Source organism: Vigna unguiculata, chromosome 5 (assembly GCF_037176805.1).
Source record: "Vigna unguiculata cultivar grain cowpea cultivar isolate G323 ecotype 2 chromosome 5, ASM3717680v1, whole genome shotgun sequence".
Classification (NCBI taxonomy): Eukaryota; Viridiplantae; Streptophyta; class Magnoliopsida; order Fabales; family Fabaceae; genus Vigna; species Vigna unguiculata.
Genome location: NC_140796.1, coordinates 20,903,504 through 20,922,544, shown reverse-complemented (window position 1 = coordinate 20,922,544; position 19,041 = coordinate 20,903,504). Strand labels below are relative to the sequence as shown.

General features: G+C 39.9%; 1 non-coding gene and 1 pseudogene across 1 annotated transcript; one reads left to right on the top strand and one right to left on the bottom strand.

Moving 5' to 3' along the window:
• Positions 1 to 14,418: 14,418 nt before the first annotated feature.
• On the bottom strand, positions 14,419 to 18,435 carry LOC146886217 (uncharacterized; annotated as a pseudogene).
• On the top strand, positions 17,735 to 17,841 carry LOC114186429 (small nucleolar RNA R71). Its single transcript, XR_003605087.1, has one exon. It is a non-coding gene; the product is annotated as a small nucleolar RNA R71 (small nucleolar RNA).
• Positions 18,436 to 19,041: the final 606 nt, after the last annotated feature.

Here is a 19,041-nt window from a genome sequence, read left to right as displayed (position 1 = left end):
CTAGTGACAATGACACTTATAATGAGAGAACCCATTTGCAAAAGAAAGGTGTCTTAGAGCTTCAATCCCAAGATGCCTTGCTAGCTCAAAACAAAATCATAACTCAACAACTTGAAGCTCTCATGAAGAAACTTTCTCAACTTCCTCAAGAACTTCAAAATGCGTCTCTAGCTCAACATCAACAAGGGCAATGCTGTGAATTGTGTGGGGAAAACCATTCTAATGGACAACGTGCCATGCAAAGAACATTTTAGGAGGAAGTTAGCTATATGAGTAATCAGGGCCATTAAGGAAATTTCAGTCAAGGATGGAGGCCTCACCAGAACATGGGCCAATCAGAACCCTCTAATAGACCCCCAACTCAACCAAGTTATCACCATCCCTCTTTGACTGACAGAACCTCAAAGCTTGAGAACATGATGTTGCAGTTCTTGCAAATGTCAATTCAAAATCAAAGATACACTGATGACTTGGAGGTGCAAGTGGGGCAATTGGCTGATCAACGAGGAAGTTCTTTTTCCACCAACACCGAAGCGAACCCCAAAGAGAAATGTAAGGCCATCTTCACTAGAAGTGGAAAGGAGGTTGGGCTAGGTTCTAAAGAAAAGGTGGAGGCTAGAGAAAAGTAAAAGAATGAAGAAGAGATTCAAGAGGAAGAAGTTGATGAAGAAATTGTCGCGGAAGAAGTTGATGAAGAGATTGTCGCGGAAGAAGAAGAGAATAAAAGTGAAAAGAAAAGATAAAAAGACAAATTTGTTGTCAAGCCCATTCCATATCCTCAAAATCATTCAAGAAAAGAGAAGGAGAAAAAATTAGCTCGGTTCAAAGACATATTCAAGCAACTTGAGATCAAGATCCCCTTTTCCAAAGCACTACAACAAATACCTTCTTATGTAAAGTTTACGAAGGAATTCCTTGGCAAAAAGAAGAAATACATGGAAGGGGAAACCATTGAAGTGCAAGGGAATTGTAGTGCCTTTATTCAGAAAAATCTTCCTCCAAAATTCAAGGATCCGGGTAGCTTCACCATCCCCTGCACCATTGGAAATCAAGATATGGGGAAAGATCTTGTTGACTTAGGGGCTAACATTAATATGATGCCCCTATCTATGCTTAAAAAGATTGGTGGTCTCAAAGCCAAGCTAACAAGGATGGCCTTGCAGTTAGCAGACAACTCCGTCAAATACCCCTATGGCGTGGTGGTGCAAATAAATAACCTTAAATTCCCAGTAGATTTTATGGTGATGGAAATGGAGAAAGATGAAGGGGTACCTCTCATTCTTGGGAGGCCATTAATGAAGACAACAAAGGTTTTTATCAATGTGGATGATGGAACGCTAAAATTGAAAGACCAAAATGAGGAGGTGACGTTCAATGTTCTTGAAGCTGTGCAAGAACCGACTGATGAACAAACTAGTCTTAAGGCCATCAATGAATTCTTATCTGTGACTAGTAGACCTTGGCAAGCTTCAAAGTTGCTTGAAAAGTGCTCTAATTATTTCTCTACGAAAGTGAATGAAGAGAAGGAAGAGAAAGATGACGTTCGAGTTCACCACCACTCTTTGATGGGAACTAATGAGCTTAGACTTGGCCAACTAATTGTGATGAGAAATGAACATTTGAAGATTTCTCCTAGAAGGTTCAAGTCAAAAGGGGCAAAGCTATGAATTATTAGAGACATCAAAGTTGATGGAAGGATTGAAATTGAAGCTCTTTATTCTAGAAGGACTAAATTGGTGACTAGTGATCAATTGAAGTTGTATAAGTGTGAGGTTGGGAAGGAGCACACCAAAATCACCAACCAAGCTTAAGCGCCTTACCCGTCAGGCTCGTGATGTTAAACAAGCAATTCTTGGGAGGTAACCCAATGTTCTCAATCGTTTCTCTTATTTCAGTTTGTTGCTTTAAGTCTTATTGTGAAATTTGGTGTGTTTGTGAAAATTGATGCCAAGTTGAGCATGTTTTTCTCTTTGTTTTAAGTCATGTGTGCATCAACCTTTAAATGTTGTTAGTGTGGTTTTAGGGTGCTTTTTTAAGTTAGTCTTAGCTTGGTTTTTTTTTTGAATACATGTTTGCATAAGTGTTGAGTGCCAAGGTTCAAAGGTTGAGAGAAAAAGCATAGAAATCAAAACTCTGCAGCTTTAGCGCTTAGCCTCAGTCAACGCGAAAAATACACCTTTACAGCTTCAACGCTTAACGCTAGATTTGGACGCTCAGTGCCACACTAGAAAGATTGAAATTCTGGTTTTTGCTAATACAGCGCTTAGCGCTGGAAATCGGCGCTCAACGCTGGAAATCGGTGCTATGCACGAGCTCGTGATTCAATTTGTATGAATAGTGTTTTGGCCCAATAAAGCTGACGCTCAACCTCAACCACTCTCACTCTCACTCTCCCTATCTCGACCCCTCACTCCATTATTCCCAATCCTTTTCAAACTCAAACCCTAATCTCACAATCCCCACTCCCAATTCCCCAATTTCATGAACTAACCTAGATTCTGCCCTAATTTCAACGATCACCATTGCTGCTCCCACCGCTTAGCCTCGCCTCTCATTCAACTGTCACTCACGCACTCACCTCTTCAACTTACAGACCACACAAACACGCACCTCAACACTCAACGAGGTTGAAACCCCTGCACCCACACGAACAACACCATTTTCGCACTCCTCTCCCACGCATTTTTGAGCCAAATCCCTCTCACTCGCAGGCTGAAGCAAATTCTAGGCGCAAGCTCCATTTTCTCGTAACCTCACGAACCTAGGCACTCTTCTCCCTTGCATCCACTCATGTACCCATTCTTGTTTTCTTTTTCTTTTAGTTCATATATGTTGTTCATGTATTAAATTCTCTATTTTTTTGTGCATTTCGTGAACTAAGTTAACGTGCTTCAGGTGTGCTGTGTTGGCCTTGTTAAATTCACTGAGTTGCATTGATACCATGCTCTGTTTTGTGATTTTGATTGAGATATGTTGTTGTTTTGGTTACTCTGAGATGTAATTGTGTGAGTTGGGTCATTCTTGGACCAATTTTGGTGATACTGCAACGCTGGTAACGGTTGGGGTTCAGTTGAATTTGTGATTGTTTAGTCTAGATTAGTTTGGTGTTCTATGTGGTTGCTGTTGCATGCTTTTGTCTAGATTAACTGTGTTATTGCTATTTGGATGGAGCTGTTATGTCATTTTGATTTCACTAAGTTGTTCATCATGCCACTTAATTACCTTGTTCATCATGCCCCTGTTTTGTGGTCTTTGTTGATTCATTATCTAGTTCATGTTGCTGACCTTAGTGTTGATTGAGTATGTATTGAGTGGAACTTTGACCTGAGTATCCAATATGCGAACCAGTCCAACTGGCATAGTTAGATCCTCACGTACTTGCACCTCATCTGACTCCAAAACATGATCTGAACTTGCAATATATTTCCTCAACTGTGAGACGTGAAACACATTATTCAAGTTGGATAGGTGAGGTGGTAGAGCGATCTCGTACGCCGTTGCTCCTATTCTCCGTGTAATTTGATAAGGGCCTATAAATCTTAGAGTCAACTTCCTTGATTTAAGAACCCTTCTGATACCTGTGGTTAGAGTAACCCGGAGAAATACATGGTCTCCTTCATCAAATTCAAGTGGTCGTCTCCTCTTATCAGCATAAGACTTTTGCCTACTCTGAGTGGCTCGCATCCGATCCTGAATCAATTTAACCTTACTAGTTGTTTGTTGTAGAAATTCAGGACCAAACACAAAGGCCTCGCCATCCTAATACCAGCATAAGGGAGTTCTACACCTTCTTTCGTACAATGCTTCATAAGGCGCCATACCAATACTGGAGTGGTAACTATTATTGTAGGTGAACTCCACCAAAGGTAGCACATCATTCCAGTTTCCCATGTGATCGAGTGCTCAACTCTAGAATCGTAAGGGAGATGCCCCTCAGCATATCTGTATTTGCCATTCCCAATCGGTATAGAGCTTGCATATGAGGTTCCAAAAGCTGAAGATGATCTAATTTTGCCTCTAAAGTCAGCAATCGCATATCAATCGTGGGGGTTGCATCTGGCTCAGCCTCTAGCTCAACTTGTTATTTGGCGCCTCCGAGGTCTGGGAACAATTGAGCATAACCTCTGAAAATAGGAAAAGTCTAGTTCTTGCGTTGCTTTCTCCAAAGGGGATATAGAAGTGTCGACCCCTTCCAGGCTGCAAATATGGGTGATGAAAAAGGGATGGCATAGAGAGGCATTGCCAGCAACATTGACACACTGTTGGATCTCATTAGCAATATACTGGCTCACATTCATCACCTGGTTGGTCATGATGATGTACAAGATGGTGGCTCGTCACTCCGTAAAATCAGACACATGGGAGCATGGAGAGATGTTGGCATGAAGAAAAGCTGACAAGAATCGGGCTAGGAGGTGAAGGGAACCTCGCTGAATCGCGCCCCTACGAAATCCTTCCCACGCCAAGCAGAATGTTTAGAGCAGATTTCCAGGCGCCACTCCTTCATCATCTAGTGTTGAGAATTGGCATTCTACATCATCAGCCAAATGGGTTCCCAAGAATTCATTGATCGTTTCAGCATCAAAGGGCACCCTTTTCCCCCTCACATAGCTGAGGAAGGTGGGAGCTGTAGAGGTGGTAACCTTGGCATTGGCATAGAATTCTTTAACCAATGTTATGCTGAACGTGTCAGGGTAGTTATCCAACCTTTCCCAACCGCGTCGACTCAAATCTTGTTGGAATTCATTTACTTCCCCTAGTCTCAGAATGACTTTCCTCTCTGCCACAAATTTTCTCTACATGACCACTGAGAAACGGTCTTCATTGTCTTTAGTGAGGAAGTGGTGAGAATAAATTCTCTCCTTGCGTTTCTGCCCTTTAGTGGGGTTGCCAATGGTTGTCTTGATTCTCTTGGGGTTGGAGGAAGATGCCATCTGTAAAATAAACATTCGGTACAAACGGACGATTCAATGTTAGTTTTGGAATGACAAATTCAATCAAAAAGACTATATCGAGAAAGATAAGGTCTAAGAGAATTAATTGCATATAAAGACTAAGCTAGAACAACAAAACATAGAGTCATTCAAGTGCAAAAAAACATTGTAGCACTAAGGCCTAACAACCCAAAAAGAAATCAGATGACTATTAGAACAAGAGGCAAAAACATGGCCACCACCTAGCCTCTTCAAGAGTGGCGCCAAGTGCCAGCTCTCTGGAAAGAGTTGCGAGGCGCCACCGCCTGGCGGAAAAATAGGCCAAAATGGCCATTTTAACATCCCTAAGGGAAATTATTTAATTAAATAAATAAATAAAAGTTGATATTCAAACGTCGAAATATTATTATGCCCAAACGCGGGAAATTTTAAAACATCGTTTAATATGCCAACATTCAATTAAAGGCAAAGTAATAATCTTATTACAAAACCAAATTTGCGGTACCTTGATAGTGGATGTTCGAGACATATGATAGGAGATAAAACCAAATTTGCAAAGTTGGAGTTGAAGGAGGAAGCGTTTGTAACCTATGGAGACAACAACAAAGGAAAAATCCTTAGAAATGGAGTCATAGGCAATGGATCCTCTTTCAACATCATGAATGTGCTGCTCGTAGAAGGACTCAAACACAATTTGATAAGTATAAGTCAACTATGTGATAAAGGCTTTAAAGTCATGTTTGAACCAAATAGTTGTTTGATATATGATGCACATGGTAGTATTATTTTGATAGGCAAAAGAGTCAATAATATATATCTACTTGACCTGCATTATGCATCATTTAGCATCCATTGTTTTCTTTCAAAAGAGGATGATACTTGGTTATGGCATAGAAGACTTTGTCACATACACATGCAGCATTTCAATCGGCTGAATAGAAAACAACTGGTTGAAGGACTACCAAAACTCAAGTTTGAGAAAGATAGAGTGTGTGAAGCATGTCAAAAAGGAAAACAAACTAAGGTCTCTTTTAAATCCAAAAATGTTGTTTCAACTGAAAGACCTTTAGAGATGCTTCACATGGATCTATTTGGTCTATCTCGAACCATGAGCCTTAGTGGCAATCTTTATGGATTAGTCATTGTTGATGATTTCTCTAGGTACACATGGACTTTGTTTATAGCTTCCAAAAATGACACTTTTCATGCTTTCAAAAGACTTGCCAAGATGCTTGAAAATATAAAGAGTTCCAAGATAGTGTATATTCGAAGTGACCATGGTGGGGAATTCCAAAATGAAAAGTTTGAACACTTTTGTGAAAAGCATGGCATTAACCATAATTTTTCTGCACCAAGAACCCCACAACAAAATGGTGTTGTTGAAAGTAAAAACAGGTCACTTGAGGAACTAGCTAGAACTATGTTGAATGAAAACTCACTACCTAAGTATTTTTGGGCTGATGCAGTCAACATTGCTTGCTATGTTTTAAATAGAGTGTTGATTAGGCCAATTTTGAAGAAAACCCTTATAAGATTTTCAAAGGGAGGAGGCTTGTTTTAAGTCACCAAAAAGTATTTGGAAGTAAGTGCTTCATCTTAAATAATGGCAAAGAAAGTCTTGGCAAATTTGATGCAAAAGCGGATAAAGGTGTTTTTCTAGGCTATGCTACACAAAGTCATGCATATAGAGTCTATAATAAGAGATTGATGACTGTTGAAGAGTCTATGCATGTTGTATTTGATGAAACTAACCCAAAGTTGCAAAATAAAGTGCCAAAGAATGCAGATGAAGAAGATCTACTGGAAAAACAAATTTCTGTTGCAGAAACGTCTATTGCTGTAGGAAATCAATCGGCTGAAAAGGCAAAACAATCGACTGAAAAAGTTGTAGACAACAACTTGCCCAAAGATTAGATCTAGCCTAGAGGTTTATCAAAGGACAACATCATAGGTGATATGAAATATGGAGTATCTACTAGACGTAGGATTGTATTTTGTGAACATGTTGCTTTTGTATCTCAAATTGAACCTAAGAATGTGAATGATGGTTTGAATGATAGTAATTGGATTGTGGCTATGCAAGATGAACTCAATCAATTCACAAGAAATTATGTGTGGTTGCTAGTGCCTAAAACTGATGATATGAATATAATTGGAATTAAATGGGTTTTTAGAAACAAAATGGATGAAGATGGTAATATTGTAAGAAACAAAGCTAGACTAGTTGCTAAAGGTTATAATCAAGAAGAAGGCATTGATTTTGATGAAACTTATGCACTTGTACCTAGGCTAGAAGCTGTGAGATTACTCTTAGCATATGCTTGCATGTGTAACTTTAAATTGCATTAAATGGATGTGAAAAGTGCATTCTTGAATGGTTTCCTAAATGAAGAAGTGTATGTATCACAACCTCCTAGATTTGAGGATCATCTCTATCCTAACCATGTTTTCAAATTGAAAAAGGCCTTATATGGTTTGAAACAAGCACCAAGGCAATGGTATGAAAGGCTAAGCAATTTTCTCTTATCAAAAGGTTATGCTAGAGGTGTAGTGGATAAAACACTCTTCATTAGAAAACATGGTAATGATGTTATACTTCTTCAAGTGTGTGTTGATGATAGCATCTTTGGTTCAAATAACAACACATTGTCTGAAGAGTTTGTTGCAGCTATGCAGGGAGAATTTGAGATCTCCATGATGGGTGAGCTTACCTACTTTCTAGGGCTACAAGTCAAGCAACTCAAGCATGGAACATTTTTAAACCAATCAAAATACTGTTTTGACTTGTTGAAAAAGTTCAAAATGGAGGATTGCAAGGAAGCTGCCACTCCAATTGCAACAAATTGTCTTATGGATGCAGATGAGGCTGGCCAACCAGTGGATTCAACCAAATATAGAGGGTTGATTGGGTCTTTGCTCTATCTTACAACAAGTAGGCCAAATATTCAGTTTGGAGTATGCTTATGTGTTAGGTTTCAAGCAAATCCAAAGGAATCACACTTTAAGGCTGCAAAAAGGATTCTAAAGTACCTCAAAGGAACAACCAATGTTGGTTTATGGTATCCATGTGAGTCTAACATAATTCTTAGTGGTTTTTCAGATTCGGACTATGCAGGGTGCAAGTTGGATAGGAAAAGCACAAGTGGTACTTGCCATTTGCTTGGATCAAGTCTAATCTCATGGAATAGCAAAAAGCAAGCATGTGTGGCACTCTCTACAGCTGAAGCTGAATATATTGCTGTTGGACATGGCTGTGCACAAATCATATGGTTGAAGCATCAACTTTTGGACTATGGTGTAAGGTTAAGCAAAGTACCTTTGTATTGTGATAATACTAGTGCAATCAACTTAACCTAGAATCCAATACAACATTCTAAAACCAAGCATATAGAGATTAGGCATCATTTCATTCGTGATCATGTTCAAAGGGGAATTGTGAAATCAAATTTGTTAAAACTGAAAATCAATTGGTGGATTTGTTTACAAGACCATTGGCTAGAGATAGGTTTAACAAGCTAAGAACTGAACTAGGCATATTAGACATCAATAATGTGGTTTGATGTGTTTGTAGCATGTTAATCTTATGTACTCATGCACTGGTTTCATAAAAATTTGCTGCTGTATGCAAAAATTGAAAATTGTCATATTCAACCTGTTGATTTTGCATTTCAACGTGTTGATTTCACTTAAATCTACCTCTGTTTGCAAAAACATGATCTGTCAACCTGTTGATTCTGTATTTCAACATGTTTATTCACTTAAACTGCCACTGAATGCTGGAAAATTGATCTGCTATGATTTTTAATCTAGTGTTTTCATAATTCAGTATGTTGATTTCATTAAAACTGAATAACTGAATCTAGAAAAATGAAGTTAAATTTTACAATTTTCAATCGATTGATTTTCAAAATCAGTCAACTGATTTCACTTAATCAGATTCTATTTTTAATCTATGATGCTCTGATGCTGTTTTAGTCGACTGATTCTATTTTTCAACGTGTTGATTTTTCTTAAACTGTGCATTTACTAATGAATTGAATTGTTAAGCTGACCCAGTCAAAGAAAGCATCTTTTTGTCAGGTACTATCTGCTCCTAACTGCCTATTTCATCAACCATGTGTTACTTTTACATATTTGTTTGACCAAAAAGCATTCTAGTGTACAATTCCAATGTGCATGCAGCTCACATGACCTGAACTGATTGATTCACTCATAAAAAAACATTGAAAACATCATGAATGCATGAGATACTATTTTGGACTGCATTAAATTGATTTGGGTAACCTAAAACGAATTAATTAGAAAAATTTGCACCATTTAATCAACTATTTCTGAAAATCAGCTTGTTGAATTATAAATACTGCACTTGTATTGCTGCATTTGCATCATACATCTCTTAGAAAAAGCCATACCAACACTTATCATGCCTCATCGTTCCCAAAGAGCTATCTAATCTGATGATGAGCACTCCACTCCTCCTACCCCAAGGTCTCCAAATCATGAAAGCCATGGAAGAATTGAAGCATGATTTGAGGATCATGAGGCAACATTCAAGTGTTCCTCATTGAGATGAATAGGAAGCAGATAAGCAATTCTAAGGTGTTGAGGTTCTCATGGCTAAGGGCTGAAGGCTTTGAAAGTCTATTCCAACAACTAAAGCATCAAAAGTTGAAGTCCTTCCTTGAACTTTCAGGAAAAATCTATCTAGACTTGGTGAAGGTGTTTTTCACGTACTTGGAGTTCAAAAATGATGTTCTGCTGTCCAGCATCGAGGGTGTTCAAATGGAGATCAACAAGAGAGCTTGGAAAGATGTGGTTGGACTCAAATCAAGAGGTGTTCCATAATTCAACAAGATGCAATACTATGGCCAATGTTTGAGGACTCCTGCTGCTAAAATCAAGCACTTCCATGTTGGTGGTCTCAAGGTGGATCAAAGGCTTCTTGATATGATAGTCATAAAAATCATAGTTCCACGTGGTAGAACCCATTCAACATTGAATGAGGGAGATTTGATACTCATGTATTGCATTCAAAACAACATCCAAGTGGATTGGATCTATGTGATTCATGATCACATGCTCAAAGCCAAGAGGCTCACGAATTTTAGGCTTTTGATAGAGGCCATACCCCACCAAATTAAAATATATTAAATATAGTATATGAAAGTGAACCAAGTCGTCTCCCAACGACCAATATTTTCATTTAAAGCGAAATTTCCAGATGAACACAACAATAAAATACAAGGGGGGGGGGGGTTTGGCAGATTCACACAAGTTTGCTAAATTCTAATCAAAACACCAAAACTGAATTAAACACACAATTCAAAACGTACTGGTCCCTTGATTTCACTGAAAATCCACCAATCATAGGTTACTAAATCAAGTCTCTTATCCAATTTACTCTCATGAAATCCGAATTAATCAACTATGCAAAAATTAACATAGCTTTATTATGCCATTAAGCATAGCACACATCTTTCTTTCAATTTCACACACACACACACACACACACACAGATTAAGCAACTGTGGCCAAAACCCGAACTCACTAAGCATGACAAGGATTCTGAAATTGTGCAAAATATGAACCCACGATTAAGCATCACAAATTCCATTTCATTCAAAGCTACGAAATTGAATAGGATGAAGAGAAATTAGGAATTGGAGTGCATTGCAAAACATCAACCTCATGGTTTCAAATCAATTTCTTCAAGGAACCAATACGAAAAACTTAGCTAGACATGGAAAATGAACAATCAAACACTTCAAAACTGCAATAACAAAACAGAACCAAGAACCCTAACTTATGAAATCTGAAAAAAACGCAATTTAAGAGCAAAAATAGAGATTTCAAAGCTTAAATGGAATGCAAAACGGTGTTGTCATATATAAATGCAAAAACCCCATGAATGGGTATTGTTCCAAGTCAATAAAACCCACAAAACGAACTGCCCAAGCAACAAAACGAATTCAAAACGTAAAACCCTCAATGGGTGCTGTCAAATATGCATAAAAACGGTAAAAATGAGCCAAAAACGTGAAAAACCGCAAGGGGGGCGTCCATGGAAGCTTGGAGAACGAAAATGGAGGTTTTGAAGAGAGGTTCAAGATGATGGAGCGGCTGGCCTCCTTTCATGCAGACCTAATTCGTGGTCATATCACCCCTGCCACTCATATTTACAAAATTGCCACTCTGCCACTCAGATTTACAAAAATGCCACTCTAGGCCTCAAATGTTGACCCATTGACTTTGTTGACGTGGAAATGACATGGAAATGATGTGGAAAGTCTCTTCAACTAAATATTAATGTCCAAGCTCCAAAATTGCTTCACCCAAATACCTAAAAATAATTAAAAACAAAAATTAGGCAAAATAATGTGAAATTAGTCCAAATTCGGAACAATGGCCCAATAAAGCCCAACAGATGAAAAATACTCTAATGATGAACTATTAAGCACTAATCAACTGTCTAATGGGTGCACAAAGGCTAGTGGAATAGAAGAAAATAATGACTCATCAAAATCGACCACACTTACCCTTTTGCAATCCTGGGCAAAATTAAAGAGTAAAGCAAAGCAAGGACATCACAAACATAACAAGAGAGACAAAAAGACACAAGACAAACAGACACATGACAAACGGAAACACATCTAACACAGAAGGATTCAAAGCTGCAAGGTATCCATGAACATCATCCAAGCAATTCAAAACATGTCAAGTACTCAATTCAGCTTAAGGAGAGAATTGAAAGTAACATAACCTCACGAAATATGCACTGTATCACTCAAATCTCTAGGCTACTGTTTACTCTCAAAGCATCCCTGAAAAACAAACATCAAACAGACTTGGCAAGCCTCTAGAATGAACAACCAAACCAGAAACACATGCAGGTCAAGATCAGAAGGACTTTTCAAGGTTGTAATGGGGCTGAGGACAAGGTGTGGAACATATGGATAAGTAGCTAAGCAACCAAGGAAATAGAGGAGCAATGGGGAATAAGTCTCAATCAATCATGAAAATAATCCCAAACACCAACACTTCCAACTTCGGTTCTCACACAATGCTCAAATCCAAACTCCTTTTTATTTCTTTTCTTTATTCTCTTTTCTTTTCTTTTTGTTTTCTCTCTTTTTTTTACTATACAAAGAACATGCAGAGAAACAAAAATTTTGAAATCCCACTTTGGTGTACAAATGAGCAATTCCAAGAACCAACCAACAACAAGTGCGCGCACAACCACACTTGTTGTGCGCGACCACACTTAATTGAGCACCCATTCCCAAAACAATTCCAAAGCTCCAAAATTTCCTAAGGTAGGAATAATCATGGTTTTTCAGGCTAAGGGCTTGTAATGAGCTGTAGAACAATGAAAGGGTATGCAGGCTCAAAAAGGGGTATCAACAGAAATAGTTCAAGGTAGGCTCATCTGGCTATAGGCTCACAAAACAAAATTGCCTAAATCATATCCCAACATGCATGTGTATCAGGAAAGTATCAGAAAGAGTCAAGCCAAGGCCACTGTGCAAGCATTCAAGAGGCGGTATCACACAACAAAGAACAGAGAGTGGCTCAAATTCTCACACTGGATAAAATAATTCCAAAAGCAACTTGACATGCAAAGACAAAGCAAGGATATCAGTTCACAGAATAACCAACAACTCATCCTCCAAAAGTGAAGTGAGTGTTCCAAACAGAAAGCGAAAACATAACACTAACTAACACAAATTAACAAAAAGGAATCAAACAAAAGGAAACAACAACAGACAGACCTAGACAAGTGCAATAAAAGTAAAGAAGAAAGGGAAAGAAAACTCCCTGAATCATGGTGAAACAGTAGTGGGGTCAAGCAGGGAAGTTTCCTCCACAACAGTATCCACCAAGGCAGGATTGCTGAGGAATGGCTTAACACGATGCCCATTCACTTTGAAGCTCTTATCTTTGGACTGGCTTTTGATTTCAACTGCACCATAAGGATAAACATTAGTGACAACAAAAGGACCAATCCACTTTGATCTCAACTTACCCCCCATGAGTCCAAGTATGGAGTTATACAGTAAAACTTGCTGACCAACAACAAACTCCTTTCTAGCAATGGAGCTATCATGGACTCTCTTGGTCTTCTCCTTGTAGAACATCGAGTTCTGATATGCCTCCAAACGGATCTCATCCAACTCGTTCAACTATAGCTTCCTTTCCTCCCCAGCTTGATCAAGAGAGAAGTTGCATGACTTGACAGCCCAGTAGGCTCGATGCTCTATCTCCACTGGAAGGTGGCATGGCTTACCAAAGACAACCTGGTAAGGAGACATCCCTATAGGTGCCTTGTAAGCAGTCCTGTGAGCCCATAGAGCGTCGTCAAGTCTATTGCTCCAATCCTTCCTGTTGGGCTGCACAATCTTCTCCAAGATCCTCTTGATTTCTCTGTTTGAGATCTCAGCTTGCCCATTAGTTTGGGGGTGATATGGTGTATAAAGTTTATGCACAACCCCGTACTTTTGAAGCAAAACCCCCAAGGATCTGTTGCAAAAATGGGTGCCTTGGTCACTAACAATAGCTCGAGGAACTCCAAACCTGCAAAATATGTGAGACCTAACAAAATCCACAACAACTCGAGCATCATTAGTTCTAGTGGCTTTGGCTTCCACCCATTTTGAAACATAATCAACAACAAACAAGATGTAAGTGAAACCAAAAGAGACAGGGAAAGGGCCCATGAAATCTATACCCAGACGTCAAACACCTCACAAAATAGCATGGGTTGTTGAGGCATCTGTTGTCTCCAAGAAATGGCTTCTCCTGCTCATTGGCATTCCTCACATGTGCTACAAATCCTCCACGCATCTTTGAAGATGGTGGGCCAATAAAATCCGCAATCTAGCACCTTACGAGCTGTCCTTTGTGTGTCAAGGTGACCACCAAGTGTAGATGAATGACAAAATTTGAGGACTGAGTCAATCTCATGGTCCGGAATGCATCTCCTGGTAACCTGATCACTGCACATTTTCCACAGATAGGGGTCATCCCAAATGTAATACCTAGCATCGCTCTTGAGTTTATCACATTGAGCTCTGGATGCTAGGGGAGGAAAAACAGAAGCAGCAAGATAATTAACAATGTTAGCAAACCAAGGTGAGGAAGAAGTAGAGAGTGTCAACAAACTTTCATCGAGAAAGTCATCCCGGATCGGTGAAGCATCATCAGTAGACCTCTCAATCCTGCTTAGGTGGTCTGCAACCAGGTTTTGTGCTCCGCTCCTATCACGGATCTCTAAATCAAATTCTTGGAACCAGAGCATCCATCTTATCAGCCGAGGTTTTGATTCTGCCTTCTTCAACAGGTACTTAAGAGTTGCATGGTCAGTAAACACAACAACAGGAGAACCAAGCAGATAAGATCGAAACTTTTCAAGTGCAAAAACTACCGCAAGGAGCTCTTTTTCTGTTGTGGTGTAATTTGATTGGGCAGCATCTAATGTCCTGGAGGCGTAGTAGATTACCCTCGGCTGCTTATCAATCCTTTGAGCTAGAATAGCCCCTAATGCATAGTTGAATGCATCACACATAAGCTCAAATGGGGCTGTCTAGTCGGGCGCCTGAATGATTGGAGTTATGGTCAGGGCCTTCTTGAGGCAATCAAAAGCCTCTTTGCATCCTTCATCAAAGATGAAGTCAACATCCTTTTGCAGTAGGTTGGATAGTGGGAGGGCCTTCTTACTGAAGTCTTGAATGAAGCGCCTGTAAAACCCTGCATGGCCAAGAAAAGAACGAACCTCTCGCACAGAAGAGGGGTAAGGCAATTGTGAAATAATTGAGATCTTGGCAGGGTCAACTTCAATGCCCTTTTTTGAAATTATGTGCCCCAATACTATGCCTTGTTCTACCATGAAATGACATTTCTCAAAATTGAGAATAAGGTTAGATTGGATGCACCTGTTTAAAACTCTGTCCAAACTATCCAAACATGCATCAAATGAGGACCCATATACAGTAAAGTCGTCCATAAACACCTCTATGCATTTTTCAAGAAAATCACTAAAAATGCTAAGCATGCACCGCTGGAATGTGCCAGGGGCATTGCATAGGCCAAACGGCATCCTCCTATAGGCAAAAGTGCCAAAGGGGTAGGTGAATGTGGTTTTTTCTTGGTCCTCAAATGCAATGTGAATTTGAAAATAACTAGAAAACCCATCAAGAAAGCAATAGTGGGACTTACCTGCCAAGCGCTCAAGCATCTGATCAATAAAAGGCAAGGGGAAGTGGTCTTTTCTGGTTTCTTGATTTAGCCTTCTGTAGTCAATGCAAACCCTCCAACTATTTTGCACTCTTGTTGGAATCAGCTCCTCTTTTTCATTCTTGACTACAGTGAGGCCAGTCTTCTTTGGAACAACATGGATAGGGCTAACCCACTGACTGTCAGAAATGGGGTAGATGATCCCAGCTTGTAGAAGCTTGGTCACCTCCTTCTTTACAACATCCGAGATGACAGGGTTGAGTCGCCTTTGTGGCTGTCTCACTGGCTTTCCTCCATCTTCCAACAATATCCTGTGCATGCATGTTGATGGGCTAATACCAGGGATGTCAGCCAATGTCCATCCAATTGCCTTCTTATGCTTCTTAAGAACTTGCAACAACCTCTGCTCTTGTTCAGCAGTGAGGGAGGTGGAAATGATGACAGGCAGTTTGTCCTCCTCCTCTAAGTAAACATACTTGAGGTTGTCTGGTAGTGGTTTCAACTCTAGAGTATTGGATGCTGGCTGAATATCAGGGACTAGAGGGGAGGGAGAAATGGGTTCCACAGCCTGTACTTGAGCATAACAATCAGATGCATATGTACTTCCTGCAACATGGTTAGTGCAACCTGATTGTATAACATCAAAGTGAATAGGTACAACATCCAGAGAGTCAAACTCTGTACATTCAGCATTATCCACATCATATTCAGCATCATCATAATCAGAATCAGAATTAGAATCAAGAACATCAATGCATGCAAATTCAGATAACTCAGACACGGATGAATGTTTTAATGTATGCAAAGAGTGGAAATCAGAAATCAATCCATCAACAGCATCATCAATAATATCCACGTGAAAAATAGAATGATCCTCAGAAGGATGTTTCATGGCATCCAGAATGTTGAATCGCACAACAATATCATCAAACTCCATGGACAAAGTACCTGCATGGACATAAATTTTGGTTCGTGCAGTTTTCAAAAATGGTCTGCCTAAAATGATTGGTGTAGAACCATGTGAAAATCCCTCTTCCATATCAAGAATGTAAAAATCAGCAGGGAAAATCAATTCACCAACACGAACCAAAACATCATCAACCAAACCTGCGGGGTGGGTAACACTTTTATTTGCCAACTGAATCACCACACCCGTAGGTTGCAAGGGTCCAAGAGAAAGAGATTTAAAAGTAGACAGAGGCATTACATTTATTGAAGCACCAAGATCAAGCATTGCATTTTCAAATTTATTGTTACCTATGATGCAAGGTACACAAAATGTACCTGGGTCCTTGCACTTCTCAGGAATCTGAGGAACAAATTTACCTATCAATGCTGACACGTTTCTGCCCATGCTGATCTTTTCGTTTCCCTTTAGCCTCCTCTTGTGCGTGCATAGCTCCTTCAAGAACTTTGCATATCTGGGAATCTGTTTAATGGCATCCAACAGAGGTATGTTCACCTCCACCTTCCTGAAAGTTTCTAAGATCTCCCTGTCAACCTCTTCCATCTTTTTGCTTGGAATGGCTCTTGGAGGGAAAGGAAGAGGTATGGAAGGTGCAGCAGTAGAGGTGGAAGGTGTAGAAGTCGCACCAGATGTGGAAGGACCAACTGCATGAGCATCATGCTTTCTCTGAAGTGTGGCAAGGTGGGCTTCCTTTGGAGGTGTAGGCTCGGAAGTGGGATCTTCAATGTTCTTCCCAGATCTCAAAGTAATGGCACTCACATTCCTAGGATTTTCCACCGTCTGTGATGGAAGCTTGTCAGAATTCTGAGCTTGTGCCTGGTTTAGCTGAGTGGCCATCTGCCCCATTTGATTTGTTAAACTCTGGATTGAGGCCCTAGTCTCCTGCTAGAATTGCATATTTTGAAGGGTCATCATCTTGACTAACTCCTCCAATGAAGTAGAAGAAGAAGGTGCAGGTGCTGCAGCAAGAGCTGGTGTGGGTACAGGTGGAACAGGAGCAGCTTGTGGTGTAGGTGCAACTATTTGTTGTGGAGGTGGTTGCACATTTTGAAATTGTTGGGGCTGCTGGTTACCCTAGTTTCCCCATCTCAAATTAGGGTGATTCCTCCATCCTGGACTATATCTGTTGGTTGACAAATCATGGTGGTTTTGTTGTTGTTGTTGGGGCCTATTGTTGTTGAAAATATTTGCTGCATAGGCCTGAGGTGTGTCCACTGGTGTAGAAGAAGAAGGAGAAACAGCTTGTTGTTGCAATGCTGGGCAAGAGTCTGTAAAATGATCAACAGATGTACAAAGGCCACAAACTCTTGCAGCTGGAGCTCTCTGATTGGAAGCAAGTTGGTTGACTAGTGTGGTAAGAGCATCAATCTTACTCTCCAACTTCTTCGTGTACTCGGTTGCTCCTACATCATGAACACCTCTAACAACTATGGCATCACTCCTTGTGCCAAATTGTTGAGAATTTGAAGCCATGTTCTCTATCAGTTGTCTGGCTGCAGCGGGGGTTATGTTACCAAGGGCACCACCACTTGCGGCATCAATCATATTTCGATCCATGTGGTGCAAGCCTTCATAAAAATACTGCAGAAGGAGATGTTCAGAAATCTGATGGTGTGGACAACTTGAACAGAGATTCTTGAACCTCTCCCAGTACTCATAAAGGGTCTCCCCAGATTGCTGCTTGATGCCAGAAATCTCCTTCCTTATGGCTGTTGTCCTTGAAGCAGGAAAGAACTTGGCAAGGAACAATCTCTTCAGGTCATCCCAGCTTATGATGGACCTGGGTGCTAGGTAGTACAGCCAGTCTTTCGCATTACCCTCCAAAGAATGAGGGAACGCCTTCAAGTATACATGGTCCTCTTGTACATCTGCAGGCTTCATGGTGGAACAGACGACATGAAACTGCTTCAAGTGTTTGCACGGGTCCTCACCTGCAAGACCATGGAACTTTGGCAACAAGTGTATTAAACTAGTTTTCAGCACATATGGAACCTCATCCTCAGGGTATTGTATGCATAAACTATCATAAGTGAACTCTGGTGCAGTGAGCTCACTCATGGTTCTCTCATGAGGTGGAGGAGGTTGAGCCATGTTATCAGTATGAAAATGCTCAGAACAAATAGTATGCTCAGAATGTAAAGAATGAGGAGTGTCAGGAATGTGATGAGAGTCAGAAGAATCAGGAAAAGTCACTGAATATTCAGCATGCAAAGATGGATTCCTAAGATGCCTACTTCCTCTGTGGAATGTCCTATCAATCTCAGGGTCAAATGGTTGTAAATCAGTTGGGTTTCCCCTAGTCATGCACCAAAAAGCACTAATTGTAGTGATATTGGCATAACAAAGGGTATAACTACAAGTATACTCAAACGACCTTCAAATGACTTTAAAATTGGTAGGATATTCCTTTGAGTGGTCAAACAGAAGCACCAAAAAAATCAGATCAAAACTCAAAGCACAAGTATTTTTTTCAATTTTTCAAAAGTAAAAAAATGAAGAAAAATCACAAAAAGCATTGCTGAAATGTAGAAAATGGCATTTTCTGGAGAATCTGAGTTTGCAAACCGACAAAGCGGATTGTGATAAGGTAGGAAATCAAATTCTACCCCAAATCCATATAAAATAATAGTGATTCTGATAACCAGAGCAAAAGTTATGGTCCTCTGAAGTTTCACTAAAAATCAGTCCAAAATTTTTTTTGAATCTCTTAACTCAGACCATATCAACTGCTCTAGCTATTTTTCCTATCAAGTTCAACGTCTTAGAAGTGGGGGAAAAAAATTTCAAGTCAAAACAAGCACCGTAGCTACCAAAACAAAAATCCAGAACTTAAATGCCAGATTCGGACACTATTCAAACACTATTCACTACTACAAATGACATTATTCATGCGCCGCGACACTATTCACT